The sequence below is a fragment of the Megascapheus bottae genome, chromosome 2 (assembly GCF_031878675.1).
Source record: "Megascapheus bottae isolate mThoBot1 chromosome 2, mThoBot2.hap1, whole genome shotgun sequence".
Classification (NCBI taxonomy): Eukaryota; Metazoa; Chordata; class Mammalia; order Rodentia; family Geomyidae; genus Megascapheus; species Megascapheus bottae.
Window position 1 is genome coordinate 41,745,608 of NC_143510.1, and position 25,970 is coordinate 41,771,577.

The 25,970-nt window shown below is 40.5% G+C and overlaps 1 long non-coding RNA gene across 2 annotated transcripts in view; it reads right to left on the reverse strand.

Annotated features, from left to right (window-relative positions):
- The window catches only part of LOC150066707 (uncharacterized), a 507,115-nt gene that overhangs the window by 469,250 nt on the left and 11,895 nt on the right, over window positions 1-25,970 (reverse strand). Inside the window, exon 1 of one of the 2 annotated variants that reach the window (XR_016533583.1) lies at window positions 18,821-18,910. The exons of the other annotated variant lie outside the window; for it this stretch is intronic. This is a non-coding gene — a long non-coding RNA (uncharacterized LOC150066707). Of the gene's footprint in view, window positions 1-18,820; window positions 18,911-25,970 lie in introns of those variants that run through there. 2 annotated transcript variants of the gene reach the window in all.

Here is a 25,970-nt window from a genome sequence, read left to right on the forward strand (position 1 = left end):
TAAATGAGTCTGTAGTTTCTACCTCATACATGGTGCAAACATGTGCACATCTGCAGGAAGGTGGGAGGAGGGCACGGAATCATCAGTTGAAAAAGTACAGCAACTAGGCTCTCATCATTACACTAGACGTTGATGAAAGGGGACTAAGCAACAAGGGCAGTGAGAGGAAGAAGGAAATGGGCAAGAAAGAGGGAACAGCTAAAACTAAGAAACAGGAAAGAAAGGTACATATCACCTGACCAGGAAGAAATAATGTCGTCATTAATGTTCCAAGAGTTAAACTTTTTTCCTACGTAAAACTTGAGGTCCTTGTCTTTTTTGCTAATCGTAAGCTCTGTAAGTTAGAATGATGACCCATATAAGTGTGAATGTAAAAATGATTATGTATGTAATTAGTCAATCTCAATCAAGAAAAAAAAAAAAGATGATGGGCTGGGAGTTTGGCCTACTGGTAGAGTGCTTGCCTAGCATGCACAAAGACCTTGGTTTGATTCCTCGGTACCACATACACTGAAAAGGCTGGGGAAGTGATGCTGTGGCTCAAGTGGTAGAGATCTAGCCTTAAGAAAGCCCCAAGACAGTGCTCAGGCCCTGAATTCAAGGCTTGAGACTGGCAAAATAAATAAATAAACAAATAAATAGTAATTACACTATGAAGCCACTTCATATTCGCCTCTTTTACCAGCAACAAGTCAGCTTCTTCTGAGTCATTTCATTTCAGGTGAAGCATCAATTCTCCACTGCAGTCTTTGGCACTATTACTCATTCAAGATCTAGACATCTGGCAGATCCCCTTGGTTTGTCTGTGGTACCTCTTTTTCTTTGATTTGCTAACATCAGACTCACTGTCTGATAAAGATTTTCTTTTTTTTTAACAATCCTTTTCTTTACCAGCTTTTTGAGAATTAAGAAATGCTTCAATTAATTCTGGACAATCCACCTTTTCTTCAGGTTCCCAAGTTGGTGTCAGCATCAGCAAAATCCCTTCCACTTGAGAAAATACAGTATTCTACCTTCCCATCACATAACAAATTCTTCAGGCTCTGCTTCTTCAACATATATGCTCTTTCCATTCTGTTTCTTTCCCATATTTTGCAATGTACTTTTGTTAGGGGCCATTTTTAATTGTAGGCCTGAAGAGCAATTACTCAGATGTTCCAGGACTCAATCCTGCAGCATCATCTCTGGCCTATGGGTTTCAAACTCCAGTCACATCTAGGCAGGGACACCTTCGACCAATATTGGGAAATCTTGAATAATTTAAAACTGGACTGCAAAAGTCACTGGTGGGAAAAAATTCATAGTAATTACTAAGGATCCTCAAAAACTTCACAGTCATTGCTAGGTACATTCCATGAAGGAAATAAATACTTGTAAACCCCAGGCACAAATGTATACATACAGCTCTTTATAGTATAATTGGTGTTTCATAAAGCACTTACAATACTTTCTATTATATACAGTAATTCTTTTTTAATTTTTTATTGTAATTAATAGAAGGATTACATTATATTCACCAGATAGAAGGTGTATTACTTCACAAACATTGATATCCCTTCTCATGTTTTTTTGTCCCCATTTCTCTCCCCCCACCCCTGCCCCTCATCTTGTTTCCCCCCTTCTATATCCTACTTCAAATAAACAAATAAAATATATATGATACACCAGATAACAAGGTAAGATACTGCCACAATACGAGAATAACCAAGGACAACAAAAGAATGAGAAATAACATAGTACATTAAAAACAGCAATCATACATCATATGACTCTTGTTTCCATATCCTGGAGATCCTTTCTAAAATTTAGCCTCATCCTGTATGCCCTTATGCATCTAGGTTTTGCCTTATTGTAAACCTCTGCTAGGACAGTCCAAGGTTTACACTAATTATGACAAATGAGGGAAACCATTGAGCCTATGTTCCTTTGGATCTGGCTTACTTCACTTAATATGATTTTTTTCCAAGCCTTTCCATTTCCTTACAAATGGGGCGATGTCCTTCTTTCTGATGACAGCATAGAATTTCATTGTATATAAATACCACATCTTGTTGATCCACTCATCAACTGAGGGGTATCTGGGTTGGTTCCATATCTTTGCTATGGTAAATAGGGCTGCAATGAACATCGTTGTGCTACTGGCTTTAGCATGCCCTTGTTTCTGGACATTTGGGTAAATGCCAAAGAATGGAATTGCTGCGTCATAGGGGAGTTCTATGTTTAGTCTTTTGAGGACATGCCACACTGCTTTCCATAGTGGTTGAACGAGTTTACGCTCCCACCAACAGTGTAGTAGTGATCCCTCCTGGCCACATCCCCGCCAGCATCTGCTGTTATTAGATTTCTTGATAATGGCCATTCTAACTAAATGAGGTAGAATCTCACAGTTGTTTTGATTTATATACAGTAATTCTTTTCCTGACAAAATAAAAGATTAAAGGAGAACATATTTTTTTAATTTTTTACTGTAATTAATAAAAGGGTTACATGATATTTGCCAGATAGAAGGTACATTAATTCACATACATTGATACCCTTTCACATGTCTTGTTTACCCATTACCCTTCCCCCCACCCCCCCACCCGTCTTGGTTTTCCCCCCTTCCCTATCAAATTTCAAATAACCAAATATAAATAAATTCAATATATCAGATAACAAAGTGAGATACTGTAACAATATGAGATACCCAAGGGACAGCAAAGGAGATGAGAGGCAACATAGTACATTAAGGACAACAATCATTCGTTATATGGCTTTTGTTTCAATATCCTGGAGGTCTTTTCAATTAGCTTCATACTATATGGCCTTATGTATCAACATTTTGCTCTATTGCAGATCTCTGCTAGTAGAGCCCAAGGTTTCTACTGATTATGACAAATGAGGGAAACCATTGAGCCTAAGTTCTAAAGGAGAACATATTTTTAAAGCATAGGTATACATACAGATATGTGTGTGTGTATATATATATATAGGTATTTATAATTGAAAGAATATTCTTAACACAAGATCTCAATCTTAGAGGAAGGTGATTTCTTTTATAACCAAAAATACTGTATTCCAAGGAGATAATCTAGAAGGAAAAAGAATGAATGTAATTAGTTTCCCACATTAAATTACCATCTGCTATTTCTCCAGTAACACACTAGGACTTTGCAGTGCATTTTTAAAGCTTTTTATCTATGTTTTATTCTTATTGCCTATTCTATAAGCTTTCAACATTTAGTTACTGATTTCTTGCATCAGTCACTGGAAATATCTGCTGAAAATTCACATTTGTAGGACCAATCCATACCAGGAATCCAAATCTGAGAAAGGTAGTATTTTTAAAAATTTTCCATACATAATCGGGCCAGAATTGAGAACTAAGGCTGGGATCCAGGTCATGATTAGATAGCAAGTATGTTCTGACAATAGGGGGCATTAAAGACTGGCAATCTCCCCATGCTCTCCTACCAACTTGTGAACAGCTCCTGGTGTGTGTTCCCCAGTTATTCTTCTCCTTCTTCACGGACATACTTAGTGGTCTCCTGTGAGCAAGGCACAAGCTCTGTAAGTGCAGGCTCATTTTCCAGATGATTTATAGAGTAAGGCTGATTGTTACATTGAATGTAACATGGGATCACTTAAGACGTAATTTCCCACGGCTCCCAGCCAGGACTGGTATAATGGGATGTGCAGAGCATGCTAAGCACAAGGTTTCTTAAAGAGGAAAGAACTCAGATTCTCATCATGCTTTTAGTCACTTAGTAATAAATGATTTGCACATCTATGGCAAAGAGGGCAAGCCCTCTCTTGTCCTATGGAAAGAATACACCCCACCCTGCAAAGTTTCTAAGAAAGACATGCTCATGATAGACTCCAGTAAATGACCCACCAAACTTTTCCTACAGAACTAAATGGACCAAGCTGTAAGTTGAAAGGCAATCTTAATGAGGAAAGGAAAGCTATCGCCTGTACATGTTTGGAAGATGTTTTGTAGGGACAAACCTAATCCAGACCTGTGCATTTGTCTGTCACTAGAGAAAAATGATCCTTTCTTGTGTCACAGTTAAATAATACACATGCCTACTACCTAAAACTCTTGGTAGGAGCAATGTCCTCACTCCAGGAGTCTGGAACTACTGTCTTCACTGGCCAAACTGTAGTCCAAAAACTTTTTCCTACAAACCAGGAGCCACAGGAAACTGAGTTTTGGAAATTGTAGATAATATACCCTTCCAGTTCAGTGCAAGACTGCTCATCAAATTAACGAATGAGAAATTCTATTCCAACAAAACTCATTCAACTTTCCTTGATGCTTTTCTGAAATTCACTTAACTGCTATTAGTTTTGCATACCTAACGAATAAATGAATAAACTAAAAACAATACTTGTGGATTGCCTGCCTGGGTGATGTCTTTGCCTCCTCATACTCTTTTCTGACTGCCCAAGAAAAGTACCATACACCATGTTCTAACTGTCCACACTCTCAGCTGACTTACTCATTCCATACCCCGGACTTCGGGGCCACTCAGTAAAAATGAAGTGTGTGTGCCCCTTTTGTTAAAGGCTTTCATGCCTGTAATCCTAGCTACTCAGGAGATTGAGATCTGAGGATCATGGTTCAAAGCCAACTTCAAGCAGGAACGTTCTGAGGCTCTTATTCCAATTAATCACCAAAAAGCCAGAAGTGGAGCTGTGATTCAAGTGACCTAAAAAGAAAAAAAGGGGGGGGCTGGGAGTTTGGCCTAGTGGTTAAAGTGCTTGCCTAGCATGCATGAAAACCCGGGTTCGATTCCTTGGTACCACATACATAGAAAAAAGCCGGAAGTGGTGCTGAGGCTCAAGTGGTAGAGCTCTAGCCCTGAGAAAGTCCAAGGACAGTGCTCAGGCCCTGAGCTCAAGCCCAGGACTGGCAAAAAAAAACCCTCAGGGACAGAGCTCAAGCACTGAGTTCAAGCCCCAGAACCAGCACACACATACACACACAGACAGACACAATTGCAAAAGAGCAACCACACACCACAAAGCAAAGGTCCTCATTAGCCTGAGCCCTGTGTGCTTTTAAACTGCACATGAATAAAGCCAGCTCTGCCCATCTCTACCTCATCTTCCCAGTAGCCCATTAAAGAAGGAAACAGCTTAATGAGAAGAGATCATGTGGACTAAAACTAATTATACTCATAGAGGCAAGACCTTTATGCTAATAGAGAAAGTGTTTTCCTTGACAACGAACCAAAATATTTTTTTAAAGCCCATTTAAATCATGGGCTGAATTTTTTTCAGAATAATACTTTATAAAGGAAGGTTGTGGACAGAAAAACATTGTGAAAATATGTGGAAAAAAATCAGTTTAATCTACAACATAACTAAGCAAGAAAGGGAAAGTTTGGAGGTGAGAAATGAGTGGAGGCCACCACGGGCTTCTAGAGGTAGATCTTGAGCTGGTTTCTAATGTCTAAATAGAATTTCATGAGGACTGAAGGTTGGAGCTCCACAGGAAATGACTCACTGTGTCAAATCACAGAGGAACTTCCTGAGGGGACCCTCTTGCCACACACACACTCAAAAATTTTTTAAAGGCTATTATATGTACTACTCAGATTATACCACACTTTCTTTGGCAGGCCTCGGCCTTAAACTCAAGGAAGGCCTGGACACTGTACCTGAGCCTCTTTGTGCTCAAGGCCTCAAGGCTAATGCTCTACTGCTTGAGCCACAGTACCACTTTTGGCTTTTTTCTGAATAGTTTACTGGAGGTAAGAATTTCAAGTACTTTCCTGCTTGGGCTGGCTTCAAACTGTGATCCTCAGATTTCAACCTCCTGAGAACTAGGATTATAGGCATGAGCTACCAGCAATCAGCTTATACCACATTCTTCTAGCCAAAAGCAAAGGAAAAAGTTTTAAAGGCATCTAGACTATAGAGACTAGTTACATAGAAAGAAACAGATATAGAATTATAACCACCTTGTTGTGAGAAATCATGCAAACCAGAAAGAAAGATACCATTCAGGTGCTGGAAGACAAAATGTACCAGTAAGCAAAGCTATCTTTTGGGAGTGAAGAGGAAGCCTGGTACTGGTGGCTGCTCTGGAAAACAGCAATTCCAGCTCAACCTAGGCCAAAAGTCCACAAGACCCCATCTCAGTAGAAAACACCATGATGTATACCTGTCATCCCCGCCATGGCAGGAGAACTGTGGAGCAGGCTGGCCCAAGCATAAAGATCAAAGCCCTATCTCAAATATACCTCAAAATATATAAACCAGAGCAAAACGGACTGGAGATATAGTGCAAGTGATAAAGTACCTCCCTGGCAAACACAAAAACCCTGAGACCAATAGCAGGAGACATAAAAACTTTTTCAGGGATGAGGATATAGCTAAGTGACAGAACGCTTTCCCAGAATATGCAAGTCCCTGGCTTTAGGCCTCAGAATCACGAAAAACAAAATATTAATCAATTAATTGGGTGTGTTCAGACTCACTTGTAATCCCACTCACTTGTAATGGAAACAGAAAGATCATAGTTTGAGGCTACCCAGACAAAGTTGAAATATCATATCTTAGAAACAAATTTAAAGAACCAGAGCTGTGTTTCAAGTGGAAGAGCGTGTGGCTAGCAAGCACAAATCTGAGTTCCACCCCTAGACCTACAAATACTTTCTTGGGTAAGTAACAACTAAGGGAAATCATTATTTTTAGATATACTCCATAAGAAGTGTTGAAGGAACTTCTTCAGTGCATCCAAGCTTCTGTAACAAAATTCTACAGACTAAGTGGCTTAAGGAAAAGAAGTTTACTTTCTCACAATGGCAGAGAGTAAAATCAGGATAACAGAGAGAAGAGCAGGAGGTTCTGGAGCCTCTTCTTGTAAAGGGGGTAATGCCATCAGAACAGGGCCTCACCCTCATGACCTATTTTACCTCTGAAAGAACCCATTTCCAAACATACCATGTTTGAGGTTAGGGATACAACATAGGAATTTGGGGGGAGCACAAACATTCAGTTCATAACAATGTCAAGCCAAAAGTTGGATATACATAAAGAGGGGAGGGGATGAAGAACACAGGAAACAGAATCCAAGTATCTCAGAATAGAAATATGACCTATTTTTATAGCCTTTCTTCATAGTGATAAAAGCTCTGTCTCATTAAAATTGCTTTAGTACGAATATGAAGCAATCATTATTCGTTTTAGGAATGATCATAGTTTGCCCTATAAAAACGCTAAAAGAAGTTGAGCATCATGGCTCATGCCTATAATTCTAGCTACTCAGAATGCCAAAACCTTAGAAGACCAAAGTTCAAAACCAGCTTAAGCCAAAAACAAAAATCTGCAAGACTCTTTTAACCAACAAAATGCTAGACTAGAGGTATGGTTGAAATGGTAAAGCTCTAGTTGTACACCAAGTGAAGTAATAAGTCCCTGATTAGTCCCTGATTTCAAATCCAACCCTCCATACCAGAACACAAAAAAATGTTAAAATAACTGCAGCTTAAAAATCTGGAATAATTTAAAATGAAATACATTTTTTGTCTGCGTGTCATGGGGCTTGAACTCGGCCTGGGCACTGTCCCTGAGCTCTTCAGCTCAAGGCTGCCCACCCTACCCTTGAGCCAAGCCCCACTTCCTGTTTTCTAGAGGTTAATTGGAGACAAAAGTCTCAGGTCCTTTTGTGCCCAGGCTAGCTTTGAACTTTGATTCCCAGATCTCAGCCCCCTGAGCAGCTATGATTACAGGCGTGAGATACCACACCTGGCTGAAATACATATTTTTTTGTTACTCTGAAATCCCCCCTTTTTTAGGGAGGCAGAACTGGGATCTGAACTCTCTCACTAGTCAAACAAGAGCTCTACTTCTGATTCATGTGCCAGCCTTTTTTTTTGCACTGCTTATTTTGCAGACTGGTCTTGCTTCCTGCTCAGATAAAAGCTTAATTTAGGCTTTTTATCATAGCTAGGATGACAGGCACACACCATCATGCCCAGCTTCTTTCAATTAAGATGGAGTCTCATGGGCTTTTATGCCTGAGCTAGCCTGAAAGTGCAAGTGCAATGCGATCCTCTCAGTATCTCGTGTAGCTCAGGTTGACAAGCACCCAGCTCTGGGTTTATAAGGGGTCTCATGAACTTTTCTGCCCAAACTGGCCTCAAACCACGATATTCTCAATCTCAGCCTCTCAAGTAGCTAGGACTATAAACTAATCTACAATGAGATGAACATGTATAAGAAAGACTTACTGAAAGGAGGCATGATGGAACTCTCTAGATGATATAAAATGCCAGCTTTGCACTAGTGGCTCATGCCACTATTTATTAGGAGGCTAGCTATTTAGGAGGCTGAGACCTGAGGAGTGCAGTATAAAGCCAGCCCAGCAAAGAAGGGCTAAAAGACTTATCTCCAATTAACCAAAAAAAGGCAGAAAGTAGAGCTGTGCCTCAACTGGTGCAGTGCTACCCTTGAGCAAAAGCTTGAGAATAGTGCCAGGGCCCTGAATTTAAGCCCTAAGACTGGCACACACACATATAAGGGGCACATACTCAAAAGAGAAAAAAGAGAAGTAAATGTAGGCACATGGTGTGTGTGTGTGTGTGTGTGTGTGTGTGTGTGTGTGTGTGTGTGTGTGTTTCCTATAATGAAAGATGTTTATAAGCAAGGAAAGCTAATATCAGAATTTAATAAGACAATAACCTGTGCCTTCTGATACAATGCACTGAGAAGGTTTGCTTGCCAGAAGTGGATAACTCAAATCTAATTGTGAGGAAACACCAAACAAAATAACAGGTCTGTACTATTCAAAATGTTAGAAGGGGGAAACAAAACAAAAGCTAAGGAATTGGTCTGGACTGGAAGATAGTAGAGACACAAAAACTGGGTGATGTTGGAGTAGTATTAGAGAACTCAAAATACTTGAATATGGTGGTTTGCTGGTTATTATGGAGATAGACTATTTTATGCTACTGCCTAATCTAGCTTTGAACCCGGAGTTTTTGTTGTTGTTGCTAATCATGTTTCCTTTTCCTTCTGTTTCATTTCTTCATTTATCTGTCTTTGAGAGGTTAAGGGAGGCACAGAAAAGGAGGGACAAAGGGTGAAAAAATGCAGCAGTGGGCCGGGAGTTTGGCCTAGTGACAGAGTGCTTGCCCAGCAGGCACAAAGCCCTGGGTTCAATTGCTCAGTACCACACACACACACAGAAAAAGCCGGAAATGGTACTATGGCTCAAATGTAGAGCACTGGCCTTGAGAAAGTCCAAGGACAATGCCTAGGCCCTGGGTTCAAGCCCCAGGAGTGGCAAAAAAAATAATGGAACAGTGGTGCTCACTGTACACTATCTATGTTGAAAATGAACTACACAACTTGTGGGTGGGGAAAAACTGGGAGAAAGCGATGGAAGGAGTGACATCTTTCAAAAAGAAACATTCTTACCTGACTTATAGAACTTTAACCCCTTTGTAAATCAGCAATACAACAATTTACTCTAAAATGATCTAGTAGGAAAAATAATCATAGTCCATATAAAATACATATACAAATAGAATGATAAACAGTATATAAGTTGAAGCCAAGGACTGGTGGCTCATGTCTATAATCTCAGCTACTTTGGAGGCTGAGATCTGAGGATCTTGGATCAAAGCCTTCCCAAGTACAAAAGACTGTGAGGGTTTTTTGGTTGTTTTTTTTTTTTTTTTGCCAGCCCTGGGGCTTGAACTCAGGGCCTGAGGACTGTCCTTGGGCTTTCTCAAGGCTAGCACTCTACCACAGCCCCACTTCCAGCTTTTCTATGTATGTGGTACTGAGGAATCAAACCTAGGTCTTCATGCATGCTAGGCAAACACTCTACTACAAGGCCAAACCCCTGGCCCCAAGACTATGAGATTCTTATCTCCAATTAACCAACAGAAAACCAAAGTGGAGCTGTGGGTCAAAGTAATAGAATGCTAGCAGCCTTGAGAACAAAAACTCAGGGTCAGCACTTAAGCCCTGAGTTCAAGCCTCATGACCAATCAAAAAAAAAAAAAGATATATTCAGAATTGGTAAACCTGGACAAAAGTTATATAATTCTTATACTAATCTTATAAATTTTCTAGAAGTTTCTGCTATAAATAAAAATATTTCTTTCTTTTAAGGAATATTTAAGAATGTACTAAGACCTTCAATTCTAAGCTATCCCATTAGGATTTTGTGAATGACAGCATGCAGAATTCCTAGTTTGAATTTGTAGTTTATCCATGCAGAAGTATGTACTTGTAAACCTTATTTAAAAAAAGTTATTTCTTTCAGACAAAGCCTTCCTGAGGGGTAAAGCATGACTTAAGTACTAGAGGGCTTGGCTAGCAAGTTTGGGGCTCTGAGTTCAGTTCAACCCCAGTACTTCAAGAAAATGTAAGCCAGGCACTGGTGGCTCATGCCTGTAATCCTAGCTACTCAGGTGGCTGAGATCTGAGGATTGCAGTTCAAAGCCAGCTCATGAGACTCATCTCCAATTAACCATCAGAAAACCAGAAGTACACACACACACACACACACACACACACACACACACACACACATATCATGGAGGAAGAACTACCATATGAGAGGGATGTAGAAATTATAGATCCACATTTAAAGCCTAACTCTAGTCTTTGCTATGTAACCAACAAATCACGTAATCTCTTTGACTTTTTATTATTAAAATGGAAATAAAGGGGCCGGGAGTTTGGCCTAGTGGTAGAGCGTTTGCCTAGCATGCACCACGACCCAGGTTCGATTTCTTGGTACCACATACATAGAAAAAAGCCCGAAGTGGTGCTGAGGCTCAAGCGGTAGAGCTCTAGCCTTGAGAAAGTCCAAGGACAGTGCTCAGGGCCTGAGCTCAAGCCCAGGACTGGCAAAAAAAAAAAAAAATGGAAATAAAATACCACCTACTACAGATGAATAAGAAGTAAAAATAAATATATAAAGCCAAATAATGGAAATGCAAATAAAAACAACCCTGAGATACCGCCTTACCCCAACAAGAATGGCCAACATTTTGAACTCAGACAATGACACATGCTGGCAGGGTTGTGGAGAAAAAGGAACCCTACTGCACTGCTGGTGGGACTGTAAACTAGTTCAGCCACTCTGGAAAGCAGTGTGGAGGTTTCTTAAAGAACTGAAAATAGATCTCCCCTAAGATCCTGCCATTCCACTCCTGGGCATCTATCCTGAATATCATAACCCAAGATATGATAAGGACACCTGCTCAGCTATGTTCATCTCTGCACTATTCACAATAGCCAGGCAATGAAAACAATCCAGATGCCCTACTGCAGATGAATGGATACAGAAAATGTGATATATATATATATATACACACACACACACACACAATGGAATTCTACATAGCCAACAGACAAAATAATGGCATTTGCAGGGAAGTGGATGAATCTAGAATGAATCATGTTGACTGAGACAAGTCAAGACCAAAGGAACAAAAAGCACATGGTACCCTTAATATGCGGCTATTAGATCCAAACAGTACAAGAGCGAGGACTCAAAAGTTGCATACCCTATTCTACGGACATGGTATTAGAAATATAAACTCAACTACATAGACATAAAAATCTATGACTCTACAGACATAATGTTTTATTACATAGATTAATATGTACTATGACATACAAACCCTCAACCTAATTTTAATTATGTTCTAAAATCTAAGTGTCACTGATTGTATATAGATTCCCTTCTTGAATACTTGTTTGTTAAACTCATCATTTGAAATATGATGTAAAAATCAATGTTAATAAATTCTTTAATAAAAAGTAAAAATATATTTATAAAGCCAAGTGCCAGTAGCTCATGTCTATAATCCGAACTATTCAGGATGCTGAGACTTGGGAGGATTGAGGTTCCAAGCCACTACAGACAGAAAAGTCCACAAGATTCTATCTCTAGTTAATGAACAAAAATGGCTGACTGGAGGTATAACTCAAGTGGTAGAGCAAGAGCGCCCACTGTGATATAATGCTGAGTGATATATGAGGCTCTGAGTTCAAGTCATGGTGCCAGTCTACAAATCACAGAAGTGAGTAAGTATCACTGTGGTTTTTATATTTTTAGAAAGCAGAGGCATAACAACCAACTATATCACACAGTGTACAAGTATTACCCTAATGTGACTAGCCCCACAGCCCACACTTAGTGACAAGCCACACTACTTACTGCACAGGGGAGTGGCAATGTGGCCTCAGTATCACTATAGTCAAAACAACCCTGCAGCTAATGTCTCAAAGAACACCCACTGATCTTACTTAGCCTGTATTTGGAAGACTTCATTTACATCTCCTTAATAAATGACAGAATAACTTGAAATGACATTTTCATTATTACCTCACGCCATAATGCCAAAGGACTGCCAGTGACATGTCAATTATGTGATGTTATGCTTATGAGTCTTTCTCCATCGTTTTTCTCTGCTCTTACCAGCATCACTACTAGCACTGGCATTATTAAGGAATGTCAATGATGGGCCCAGAAATCTTTGTTATCAAGTTCATCATCCTTTGCTTTTAAGGCAAATTATACAGACTACAATTTGGACCTTTAAAAGCCATCAGCCAAGAATTACAAAGTACATTTCAATTCCTGTACTTCAATGGAATATTAATACTTTCATTTTGCAGATGAGAGAACTCAGTGATTCCAAGCACTTCTGAAATCTCATGCCCAGGGTTTCCTCAGATCTGAAAGTCATCTGCTGGGCTGTTGTAAACTCTCTTAACTGCTATAAGGGAGAGAAAAACTTCTAACAAAAACAAGTCGTGAACTATCTAGGATTGTTTTAATCAGTTATGTACATTGACCCCAAACCCACAAACTATGCCTATGGAGAGAAAGAAATCAGGCTACTTGTACAGATAAATGACCCATAAGCAGAAATATTTACAGTATATTTAAAAAGTACATTGACCTGTAAATTCCTACTCTTAGATGCACACGACAGGGGATAAATAAGTGCTTGGGGGAGGGAGAAAGAAAAGAGGACGGAAAGAAAGAGGAAGAAATGAAGGGAGATGCAGAGAAGGGGGAAAGAATAGGGGAGGAAAGAAAAGACAGAGGGAGGGAGGAGAGGAGGGAACAAGGGTTGCTAAGCTGATTGAAGACTAGTGCACGGATCCATGACTAAGGAGAGACTTTTTTAAGTCATAAAATTGTCAATTCCAACATTTGTAATCATTTTCAACTGATTTGAATGAAGTCCTACCATGTACCATGGATTAAATTTGCTGCTCAAAAAAATTATTGAAAAAATAACAAACATACTAATATCTTGCCTATTCTCATAAAAACTGTCTTGATCCATACTTTTTCAAAAGCATTTATACAGCTGAGTTCAACCATAATGAAGGAAATACCACTCCTGCCAACAGCAATACAATGACCTTCACACACATAACATGCACACACACACACACACACACAGAACACACACAAACACTACATACACACATGCACATGCACATGCACACACACTTTTGTTGAAAAAACACTATAAAGTTAGTGGTGGTCTTTTTTTTTTTAATTATATTTTTAACCCGGACACTGGTGGCTCACGCCTGTAATCCTAGCTACTCAGGAGGCTGAGATCTAAGGATCAGTATTCAAAGCAGCTGGTGAGACTCTTCAATTAACCATCAAACCCAAAAGTGGTACTAGTGGTAGAAAGCTAGCCTTGAGCAAAATAGCTCAAGTACAGTGCCCAGAGCCTGAGTTCATGCCCCAAGATTAACAACTATAATAATAACAATAATAAATTACATTTGCATTGCCTATAAGTCATTGTGCAAAGTTTCTATTCAAAAAAACCACTTAGAATTAAGATGCTTCTATCTAGTCCCCTCCCAACTCAACCCCTCCATCAGTACTTATCTTCAAGGAGGTTGAGTCACTGAGTCAACCAACTCCTGTTTCTAGCTCTCTTGTTTCCTTTTCTTTCATTGGAGTTCTTCGGAGTATTTCTCCTCAACAATCACCTTATGTTCTACTAACACTGGCCTGACTGATAAGGAGATCTTAAGGTAAAGGACAGCACTAGCCCAACATTAATGGTGGAGAACACATATCAAGAAGCTGTGTACTTACAACCTGACTCATCATATTGTAAGCTCTTGGTACAACTCAATAATACCAACATAAGATAATATTTTTAAAACTACCCCTATGCAATGTATAACAGACTTTTTGTTTCTGAACTAGAGTCTCATGACCCAGCCCAGGCTGGCCTCCTGCCTCAGCGTGTGGGATTACAGGACCTGTACCACCATATCTGGCTGAGAACTTCTTGGCACCAACAAAAACCCCTGCAGGGCTAACCCTGAGATAATGGCCCGAGATAATGTTCAACCAGACCTCAGCCAGACCAGGCCACCTGGACAACTGCCATGGAAAGTCTTAATCCTTGCCTTTGTTTCTCTTTCCTGTGCAGCACTGGGACTGCTGAAAGCACTTTGAGGTCATTAGACTTCTGTCCTGAGTGTGGACACTGGAAATGCAACTCCTGTGCTGACTTCCCCACTTCTCGGCTCCCAGGCTGGCTTTCCAGGATGGGTGGGCCTCAGGAACTCTCTAGAGCTAGCTTTTGCTTTAACTCCAGTACCAGCCTGGCTCAGGGCTGTGTGCTACACAACTTGAAAGAGGGATGCATTCTTGCTGTTGTTATTGCTATTAGTAAGTCTAATTCAGGAAATTGACAGCCACATCAGAGACCATGGTTCACTGGAAGTATGTAGGCAAGATTCCCTAGACTCGCACAGAGAGGAGCAGCTTTCCTGAACAACAACAGTCTTTCAAGCTCAGGGCTCAGGAAGTGCAAGGTGAATACAGCCAACTGCAAGCACTCTGTGGCTATCTTTGAATTTTTCTCAAGTACCTCACCCACAAGGCAAAGAGTAAGAATAATAAAAGTAGGACTTTTTATATAATAGGCTGAACATACTGGTCACTTCACATGCCTCATTTAATTCCACCAATTCACATCCTAAGGACATCATTAGCACCATGGCACAGACGAGTAGACTAAGGCTCAGATAAAATATGAAGTCATTTGCCCAAGGGCACAGAACCACACCCTCAAAGCTCTTCACCACAGATGAGCTGTAATGTCTTATCTATACCTCAGGTTGGATGGAGAAAAAGATGGAAGTCCAAAGAGGCTAATAAAAGAACAATTAAAAGGATGGCTGAGGTCCAAGATGCCTTGGCATCTGAAAAGCTCTGGGCATTAAGTAGGCTTGTAACATCAGTAGGAATTCCACAAGTTGTATGAAACTATGCCCTACTAAATGTGCACTAAGAGAAACCAACATCCATAGCCTTTGTAATGGCTTATTTATCATGATTTTGAGGTTTCAACTTTCACAACTCACTCTGGTTTAATAGGTGTCTACTTCTTGCCTATTGCTTATACAGATCTTTCCTAGTCTATTCAGAGGAGAGAAATCCCAACGGAAGAGTGACTTACACTGAGCTCTGACAACTCGCCTTTGAAATATCAGAGTCTGCAGCTAGCCTCTGAATGCCCTAGGCAGACTATTGGGGAATACCCCTGACTGCGTCCACTGAAACCCAAAAAGCCTTCTCTTCTCCAGAATCCTCTATTAAAATGCAAAAGTCTTCATCTCTGCCAGGCCCCGCTGGTTTGCTCAGAGTTCCGGACATGGCCTCAGGCCACCGGATTCACAGCACCTGCCAGAGCCTCTTCTCGCCAACTGTATTCCCAGCCTGGCTCCCTGGCCCGTCCAGGCCTGGTGCTGCCCAGCCAGGACCTGGCAGGGCTTGCTCCCCATTATGCCCGTGCTGTGCCAATTCTTCAATCCCATGCTTTCTCCCCTGATTACCTCTCTCATCCTGGCAGCATGCGATTTAGCATCCACACCAGGATATTTAACCAACCTCCATCCAGACACCCCTTCTCCCCATCACCCACCCCGGCCTATCAAACACCCACTGACTTCGCAATCGTCAAACAAAATTACACAATAATATTTAACAAGATGAAATCCAGGAAATGGAAATAGGAGGGCTGTTGCTGTTGGTTTTGTTTCTTTTCTTTTTGTCTTGTTTGTTCATTTCTCTGTCTTTTGGAGAATAAGTGGGGGGGCACACAGACTGAGCATAGTGGTACTCACTGAACACTGTGGTGAAAATGAATGATACAACTTGTGAGTGGGGATGGAAGAGAAAACTGGGAGAGAGAAGAAAAGGGTGACAGTTCAAAGAGAAATTACTCATTCCCTGACTTCTGTAACTATAACCTGTTTAGTATCTTTATAATAATAATAAATAAAAACTAAACAAACAAAACTAGGGAAAAAACCTAAATTACAATTAATCTTGTGCCTCTTCTATAATCTCATCGAAGTTCTTTCCTGTCCTTTGTGTGTGTGTCTGAGTGCCAGTAGTAGGACTTCAAATTCAGGGCCTGAATACTGTCTTTGCTTTTTCCCCTCTACCATTTGAACCACAACTCCAATCTGGCTGGTTTACTAGAGGAAAGAGTGTCATGGACTTCCTTGCCCTTGCTGGCTTCGAACCTCAATCTTCAGATCCCCTGAGTAGCTAAGATACAGGCATGAGCCACTAGCACCACTTTCATTTCTGCTAGAATTCTACAATTAGCTGTCTATGGCCTCCACATATTCATCAACTTCTGCCTAGCAAATCAAAGCCCTTTTTCATCCTTGTCTCCTGGATATCTTGCTCTTAAATCCGTTTTTTACAACCTAGCTCTCGGCTTCTTGAGGATTTCAGTATCTCACTTGTTTTTTTCCTCGTTCCCTATTAGAAGTGACAGACACTTTTCAAATATTTGGAAAATCTTTTTCTAAGTGAAATCTCAGTTTTTCCTCATTTATAATAATTATGAAAGCCTCACTACCTGAATACTTCTTCCAGGTGAGCTCTTGCTCAACATTCTTCTTGAAATGTTGTTCCTAGACAGGAACCCAAACCCAGCCAATGTAGAGAAAATCATTTCTCTGTCTCCTATTCCAGCCATACACTATCTTCACTTTAGTTGTAGCCTCTTTGTTCTGGAAGCTCCTATTCATAGTCACAGTCAACAAAAATCTCAATTCTGCCTTAGGAATTTTTACTAAGCTATTTTCTTCTATCTTGACCTTGAGTTACTAGATTCTTTTTGTCAACCCAAATATAGGATTTTGCATTATTCCAGTTACATTTCAACATCTTAATTTCAATCCTATTTCACAGCCCGTCAAGACCCTTTTGAGCTCTAATGCTACCATCTATCATGTGAACCCTTCTATTGAGTTGTCCACAAATTTGATCAGCATCCCTTATATGATTTTCTCTTCTCTGTGCCAATTTCAGCTGGGAGATGGCTGATTTTTGTTACCTCTCAGCCACTCTCTGTGATTGTCACCAGGAGTTCTCGCCTCCCCATCCAAGCTTATTGCTTCTGTGGCTTGGAATGGTGCTTCTCAAGTGTTACTGCCGATTAGCATTTGCTGCCACATTTGTTAAGATTCATATTTCCAGGCACAATCTTCACAAAGTCTGATATGGTCAAATTAGAAGGGAATCTAAGAATAAGGACCTCTGACAATCACCCCAGGAATCATGAAAATAATCTACGAGTAGCCAGACTCCAGTGGCTCACAACTATTCTCTTAGCTGCTCAGGCAGCTGAGATCCACAGGATCAAGGTTCCTAAACCAGCCTAGGCAGAACCAAGAAATTCCATTTCCAACATAATCAGCAAAAAGCTAAGAGGAAGACATGGTTTAAGTGATAAGAGTGCCAGTTATAAGCAAGAAAGCTATTTCACAGCTATGGGTTTTAAAAAAATTCAGTACCTGCAAAAAACAGATAATAAAATAAAAGTCTACTCTCAATATTCAATCAGTTACTTTAGACCCCCAAATTTCTGCCTTTCTGAATCTATGGTGAGCATGTAGGAAGGACGGGCATACAAAATTATATTTCTCACTGCCTCCTCAGGACTCAAATTCTTTTGAGTACTGAATATTTTACTCTGTCTAAATTCAGCTTGCCTTCATTCACTTTTTGTAAGCTAAATTCACGTTGTTAAGAAATGGTATCAAATGACTTCTAAAAGAGCCAGATATCCAATCAGAAATTACTTAATGAAGTAAACACATTTAAGTGGCTTCTTTATGATCTTAAGGTTAAACAGATTGGGGTCTTAATTTCTATTTTCTACCTTAAATTTAGAAAATAAAATCTTTTGATCTACAGTAATAAAATGTCTTCTTTAAAACATTTCAAGTATTCCTACCCATTATTTCTAGTCTAATTTAAAATTGTATCTTGTATTTATCTTTAAGTTAGCATTATTCTGTTTTTAACTTTCAGGACTTACTTTCCTTTTAATCTTCTTGCACTTGTCTCCTTGAAAAATATTTTATTTTTGTCCTGGCCCGGATTGCTCACACCTGTAATCCTTACTCAGGGAGACTGAGATCTGAGGATCACAGAAGCCAGCTGGAGCAGAAATGTCCCCATGTGACTTTTACCTCTAATAAACCACTCAAAATCCAGAAGTAGGGGCCGGGAGTTTGGCCTAGTGGTAGAGTGCTTGCCTAGCATGCACGAAGACCCGGGTTCAATTCGTCGGTACCACATACACAGAAAAAAGCCAGAAGTGGTGCAGAGGCTCAAGTGGTAGAGCTCTAGCCTTGAGAAAGTCCAAGGACAGTGCTCAGGCCCTGAGCTCAAGCCCAGGACTGGCACACACACACACACACACACACACACACACACACACACACACACACATTATTCAATATCCTCTATTGTGACGAAAGTAGAAAATAAACAGCCTACCTCAAACCGGAGACGTGGCGGCCAGGCCCAGGCACTTCTGCTGCGTCATTTGCCAGTTGCGCTCACTATGCCTCCCAGCCCCAAAGCGTGGCACGCAGGGCTCACCACGCATGCGTGATGCTTGACGCATGCGCGATGCGCATGAGCGATGCGCACGCATACACACACCCACTCACATGCATGCACCCGCAGATACCATCACCTCCAGTCTGAGTTCCCGTCTGCTCCACTTTGCCTCCTCTGAGGACACAGGTGGATTTCTGCTGCCACTGCTGTGGCCTGAGGGGAGCAAGAAAAGGCCACCGTCTCCACCAGAGGTGAATGGACTGACTACACAGGCACCAGAAGGGCCCAGCCACCCATTAGCTAGGCCCCCTGACCACCTGCCCTAGTCACGTGCAGAATAATCTGAAGCGTGATGGACATGGTTCCAAGCCAGCCTGGTCAGGAATGAATGCCCATGAGACTCTTCACCACCAGTAAACCAGCCAGAAGTGGAGCTGTGGAAGAGCGCAGACCTTGGGCAGAAAAGCTAAGCAATAGCACCCAGGCCCTGGGATCCAGCCCCAATCTCTGCACTCATACAAACACACAAAAAGGTATATATTATCGACAGGAATACACACAAACACACACACACGTGTATAAATAACATAATATATGTATAGTATGCTATATGTATAAACTATATGTGTATAGTACACTATATATATAGCATATAGTATTTAGTATACATAGATGATATATATTACACTGAATTTGGTGTTAAAGACAATGAAGTTGTCAATGTAAACTGGGAAAAACACCAGCTTTCTCTTGCCTCCAAGGAAGTGATCGTTTTAGTCTCTGAAATTGATCTTTTCCACTGCATTGATCCAAATGATTCCAAGCATAAAAGAAAAGACAGGTCCATTTTATGTTATTTCTGAAGAAGAGAATCCTGGCAGTCTCATGGCCTAAGTTAAATAAAACAAAGAGTAAGGTTTTAATAGGCTCATTGCTAGCCTAGCACTGGTGTAACCCTAGCTACAGGAGACTGACATTTGAGGACCATGGTTCAAAGCCAGCCCTGGCAGGAAAATCCATGAGACAAAAAAAAAAAAAAATGAATGAAGTGGAGCTGTGGCTCAAATGGTAGATTAAGAGCCTTGAACAAAAAAGGTCAGAGACAGTGCCTAGGCCTAGACTTCAAACCCCAGATCCAGCACAAAAAAAAAAAAAAAAAACACCAAGGCCAGGAGCGTGGCCTAGTGGTAGAGTGCTTCTAGCATGCACAAAGCCCTGGGTTTGATTCCTTGGTACCAAAAACTCAGAAAAAGCTGGAAGTGGTGCTCTGGCTCAAGTGGCAGAGGGCTAGCCTTGAGCCACAGAGCCCAAGGATAGTGCCCAAGTCCTAAGTTCAAGCCCCAGGACCAGCAAAAATAAAAATATAAAGAAATAAATTCATAGATGGGCACTGTGGCTCACACCTATAATGCTAGCTATTCAGAAGGCTGAGATCTGAGGTTCAAAACCAGCCCGGGCACTGCAGATTGTGAGACTTTTATCTCCAATTAACCACTAGAAAATGGGAAATGCTGCTGTGGCTCCAGGTGTAGGGTCTTGAGCTGAAGAGCTCAGAGACAGCTCCTGGGCCCAGAGTCCAAGCCCCAAGACCACAAAAATAAATAATTACATACATACATACATACATAAATGAAACAATAGATGCAGTGTGGATTTCAGTCATTGGAAAGACTAGCAAGATGACTTCAATAAAGACAATATCTAATCTTGATCATTTCTCTAAGATGAACAACATGGGTGGGATGAAAATGTAGATTTATCAGAAGTTGGTGGAGCAGCTAATAACCCACAGGATGGAAATGATGGGAAAATGCCAGCTCTGGATTTTGAGAAGGAGAAGTAACGTCTCTACACAACTTCATTAGGAAAATTTTGCACTCAGAAAGCATTGTTGTATTTGCCTCCTGGACCTTTTGGAGCAGTCAGTACTGACAGTTCTTTACACACAAACATTTTCAAAATTAAATCCAGTTGTTCAAGTCTTAAGCAATTGCCACAGCAATTGTGATTAAAACACACACACATACACACACACACACACACACACACACACACACTTCACCCAAGTTTTTATTTGATTTTGTGGATGCTTTTTACTCAAGGCTAGTGCTCTACTATATAAGCCACAACACCACTTTCAGTTTCCTGGTGGTTAATTGTAGGTAAAAGTCTCATGGGATTTCCAGCCCTGGCTGGCTTCAAACCTCAATTCTCACATCTCAGCCTCCTGAGTAGCTAAGATTACAAGTATTAGACACTGGCACTTGGCTTCACCGAAGTGTTTTGGGTGGGGGTATATGTGTGTGTTTGTTTTTTAAAATAATAACTTAACCTACAAAAGTTCCCAACTATGGGAAAAGTAACTAAATTTTAGATTTCAGAACACAAAACTCAACAGCAGCAGAAACAAAAACACCTTAAAATGATAAACTGCCATGTTTAGGATTATTCCACTATAGTATTTTTTAAATTATTCAACATGATTGTGTGTAAATGAACACTTGTCAGTGTTTCAGATATACCTTAGCTAGAACTAGTGAATGCCCTGACTTAGATGGCCTGTGAAGCCTATACATGTGGTATTGTTTAGTCCTAAAGTTATACATCTCTTAGGATAGAGAACAGAGAAAGCTGTACATGATTGCAGTATACTTGAGATATACTCATTTTACACTAGATTTGTGCTTGACCTGACTGTCAGCAATGCAAATGAGTATGAGAAAAATATTAATACCTTATTGGTTTTTGCGTTTCCTTTTTTAATTTAATTCACCTTAAAATCAAGCTGAGGGGGCTGGGAATGTAGCTCAGAGGCCTAGCATGCATAAACCCTGAGTGCAAGCCCCAGGACTTAAAAAAAAATTCCTTTGTCATTCTTCACAGAAATAGAAATATCAATCCTGAAATTAAGATGGAAGCATCCAAGAGCCAGAATAGCCAACACAATCTTGGACAAAACTAGTAATGCTGGATAATCAGTAGAAACCTTGGGCTCTCCTTGCAGAGATTCACAATAGAACAAAATCTAGATACATAAGGCCAGATAGTATGACACTAAATGAAAGGACCTCCAGGATATAGAAACAAAAGCCATATAATAAGTGATTGTTGTCCTTAATGTACTATGTTATCTCTCATCTCTTTTGCTGTCCCTTGGTTATCTCATATTGTTATAATATTTCACCTTGTTATCTGATATATTTTATATATGCTTAATTGGTTATTTGAAATAGGAGAGGGAAGGGGGGAAATCAAGATGAGCAGCGGGAGCGGGGAGGGAAATAGGGACCATGACATGAGAAAGGGTATCAATATTGGTGAAGTAATGTACCTTCTATCTGGTGAATATAATGTAACCCTTCTATTAACTACAATAAAAATATATGAAAAAAACTAGTAATGCTGAAGATATCACACTATTACAGAGAGCTATGACAGAAACATTATGGTACTAGCATAAAAACAAACACATAGGCTAATGGAACTGAAGTCCCAGAATAAATCCAAAAAGCTGCAGCCATCTAATTTTTAACAGTGAAGCCAGAAACATGTGGCGTAGACATGCTACTACCTTCATGGCAACCAATGGTGCTGAGAAGACCACATGTAGATCACATGTAGAAACTGCATCAAGAGCCCTGGCTCTCACCCTGAACAAAAGTTAATTCAAAATGAATCAAAGGCTTTAATGTAAGGCTTGAAACTTGGAAACTACTACAAGAAAAGAACCTGCTCAACCATCTGCGAGTGGTTAGGACCACCTGCATGTGGTTTCATCCTTGTGCTTATGCACTATGGGCTGGGCTATTACAGGAAACACTGGAAGGTACAGGCATACAAAATACATTTTTGAATAAAAATAATAACACCAGATTGAAAGGTATCTTCACAGTGAGACAAACAGCTTACAGAATGGAAGAAAATCCTTGGCAGCTTTTCATCAGAGAAGGAATTTTAATACCTAGAATATATAAGGAGCCCCCAAAAAGCTTAACTCTTGCTTGGCGCTGAAAATTCATATCTGTAATCCTAGCTATTCAGGAGGCAAAGACCGGAAGGGTCATGCTACAGTCCAGGCATGCGTACATATATATATCTTGAGACAGACAGAGACAGAGACAGGGACAGAGAGGCAGAGACAGACAGACAGACAGACAGACAGACAGACAGACAGACTGAGACTATCTCAACCAAAAGCTGGTACTATAGTTCATCCCTGTTCTCCTGGCTTCTCAGGAGGCTGAGACAGGGAAGATCTAGATTCCAGGCCACCTTGAGCAAAGGAAGTTCACCAGACTCCATCTCAACGGGGAAAGCTGGCATGGTGGCTCATACCCATTATCCCAAATACATAAGAAGCATAAATAGTGGGATTGTTGTCTAGGCCAGCCTCAGCCAAACAATAATACCCTGTCTGAAATTAACCAAACGAAAAGGACTGGTGACATGGCTCAAGCAGTAGAACACAATATAAAACCCTAGGTTCAAACCCCATTTCTGTAAAAACTTAACATTAAGAACAACTGGGCACTGATGGTTCCAGCCTGTAATTCTAACTACTCAGGAGGCAGTGATCTGAGGACTGAAGCTAAAAGCCAACCCTGGTAGACAAATCTGAGAGACTCGTATTTCCAATTAACCAGCAAAGAACTAGAAGTGAAGCTTCCTGAGCAGCTAGGGTTACAGACATGAGCCACCAGTGCCCAGCAATTTGCTAATTTGCTAACCTTTAAAAAAAAATTGTGCCAGTTCTGGGGCTTAAACTCAGAAGCTGAGCACTGTCCTTGGGCTTTCTCAAGGGTAGAGCTCTACCACTAGAGCCACAGCACCACTTCCAGCTTTTTCTGGGTTTGTGGTACTGAGGAATCGAACCCAGGGCTTTGTGCATGCTAGGCAAGCACTCTACCACTAGGCCATGCTCCCAGGCCATTGCTAAGCTTTTAAGAGATGTTTTACATAACAAATATTGCATTTCTCAAAACTAACCAAGGGACGGCTGTTTCATGCCATCAGCTCAGTAAATATCCTTGTCCTTTCACAGGAAGTACAGCAGGGGACAGAATTAACATTCTATTGTGAAAATTGAAAAAGCTGACAGGCATAAAAATAGAGGATCTTACCTCCTTCTAAGGGAGGTGAGCTAAGAGAACATTTTGGGGCTGGAACAAAATTGTCCTTTGAAAGTAATTTTGAATCATCTACATTATGTAAATTGTTAAATACATATTACATGACTACATACTGAAGTAAAATTACAATAATCTCTCTCCTCCCCTCCAACTTGGATTACCACAACTTTACCTGAAGAAAACAAAACAAACAAAAATACAGAAACTTAAAAGGGTAGAGCTCCAAAAAATCAACTACCATAAAACATCTATGGAAGAGTTAAGTATTGGCTACTTTCAGGTGAAATTTCTGCCATGAGAAAGTGTTTGTGAACTTGACACCAGTGAATTACACCTGTAATTATAACTAATCAGGAGACTTAGATCTGAAGATCCAGGTTTGAAATCAGCCCAGGCAAAAAAAAAAAGTCTGTGAAACTTTCATCTCCAGTTAACCACCAATAAGCTGGAAGAGGAACTATGTAAAAGTTTAAGTGGGATAGTGCTGGCTTTGAGCAGAAAAGAGCTAAGAGACAGCCTTCAGATCTTAAACCAAGCCCCAGTATTGGCACAAAAGAAAGGAGGGAGTGAAGGAGAGAAAGAAAGAGGGAGGCAGGAGAAGGAGGGAGGGAGGGATGAAAGGGAGGAGGAAGGGAGGGAGATAGGGAGGAATATATTCTAATATATCCACCATGTGGCCTATAATTAAAATAATAACCCACCAGTTTATCTTGATGATATATTTCTAATGACCTGAGCTTAAGACCTACTGTCAATAATCCCAATTGAGAAATTCAAGTTTAGCAATTGTCTCTCAGCAAATAACCTTTGGAAGTCATTTAGAAAATAAATATTCTCTGTCCCTGAGAGATCTAATCAGCCATCCGATGGATTTTCTTTTCTGGTTAAGTTCTAGTTGTCAATGGTAATTTGTAAAAGAAACTGAGAGGAAGTTTAGAAACAAAGGTGGCAATTATCCAGCTAATCTGGGTTTTGTTTACAGCCGTGCACCTGTCAGATATGTGTCAGAATATTTTCCATTTATATTGACAAAATTTCCAAATAATTGCTGCCATTCTTTTTCCTCTTCTAGTGGAAAAATAGCAAGGAGCAAAACTCAATAAAGACATGCTATGACTCAAGACTCTGCCACTCTCATTCCTTGGTAGGTGCATTGTTTGAAAGATCTGCAGAATGGGATTAAAAGTCACTTTAGGCCAGGTGCTGGCAGCTCACACCAGTAATCCTAGCTATCCATGAGGCAGAGGTTTTAAGCCAGCAAAAAAGCTGGAAGTGGCTCTGTGGCTCACTGGGTAGAAGCAAAAGAAGCTTAGGAGCAAAAGAAGCTTAGGAATAGTGTGCTTAGGTTGATTTCAAGCCTCAGCACGTACACACAGACACACACACAGAACCAGTTTGGAATTACAAGGGAAGTGAGCTTTCCTACTCATGTTTGGTCCTTTGCACAGAAAACCTCCCATGGTGTCTCAGGCATTTACCTCATAAGAGCCAGGGCACTGACACTGCGGGAGCTCAGCACTGTGAAGATTGCCTCACAAAGCTTTGAAGAGATATATCTGTTGATTGGCCTTTCCTTCCTTCCTTCCTTCCTTCCTTCCTTCCTTCCTTCCTTCCTTCCTTCCTTCCTTCCTTCCTTCTTTTTTAGGCCTGAGACCAAGACTTGAACTCAGTACGGGACACTTTTGCTCAATGGCTATCACTCTACCAACTGAGCCTCCAACATCCTCTTTCCTTTCTTTTTTCTTTTTCTTTTTCTTTTTTTCTTCTTTTTGTGTATGTGTGCCTATAAGTACTTAACCTTAGGGACTCACTCTCTCCCAACTTTTTCCTTCAAAGTTTGTACTGCTTACTTACAAAAAGAATCTCATAGCCTTTTCTGCCCAGGTTGGCTTTGAGGTGTGATCTTCAGTTCTGTCTCCTGAGGACCCAGGATTCATAGGCATGAGCCATTAGTA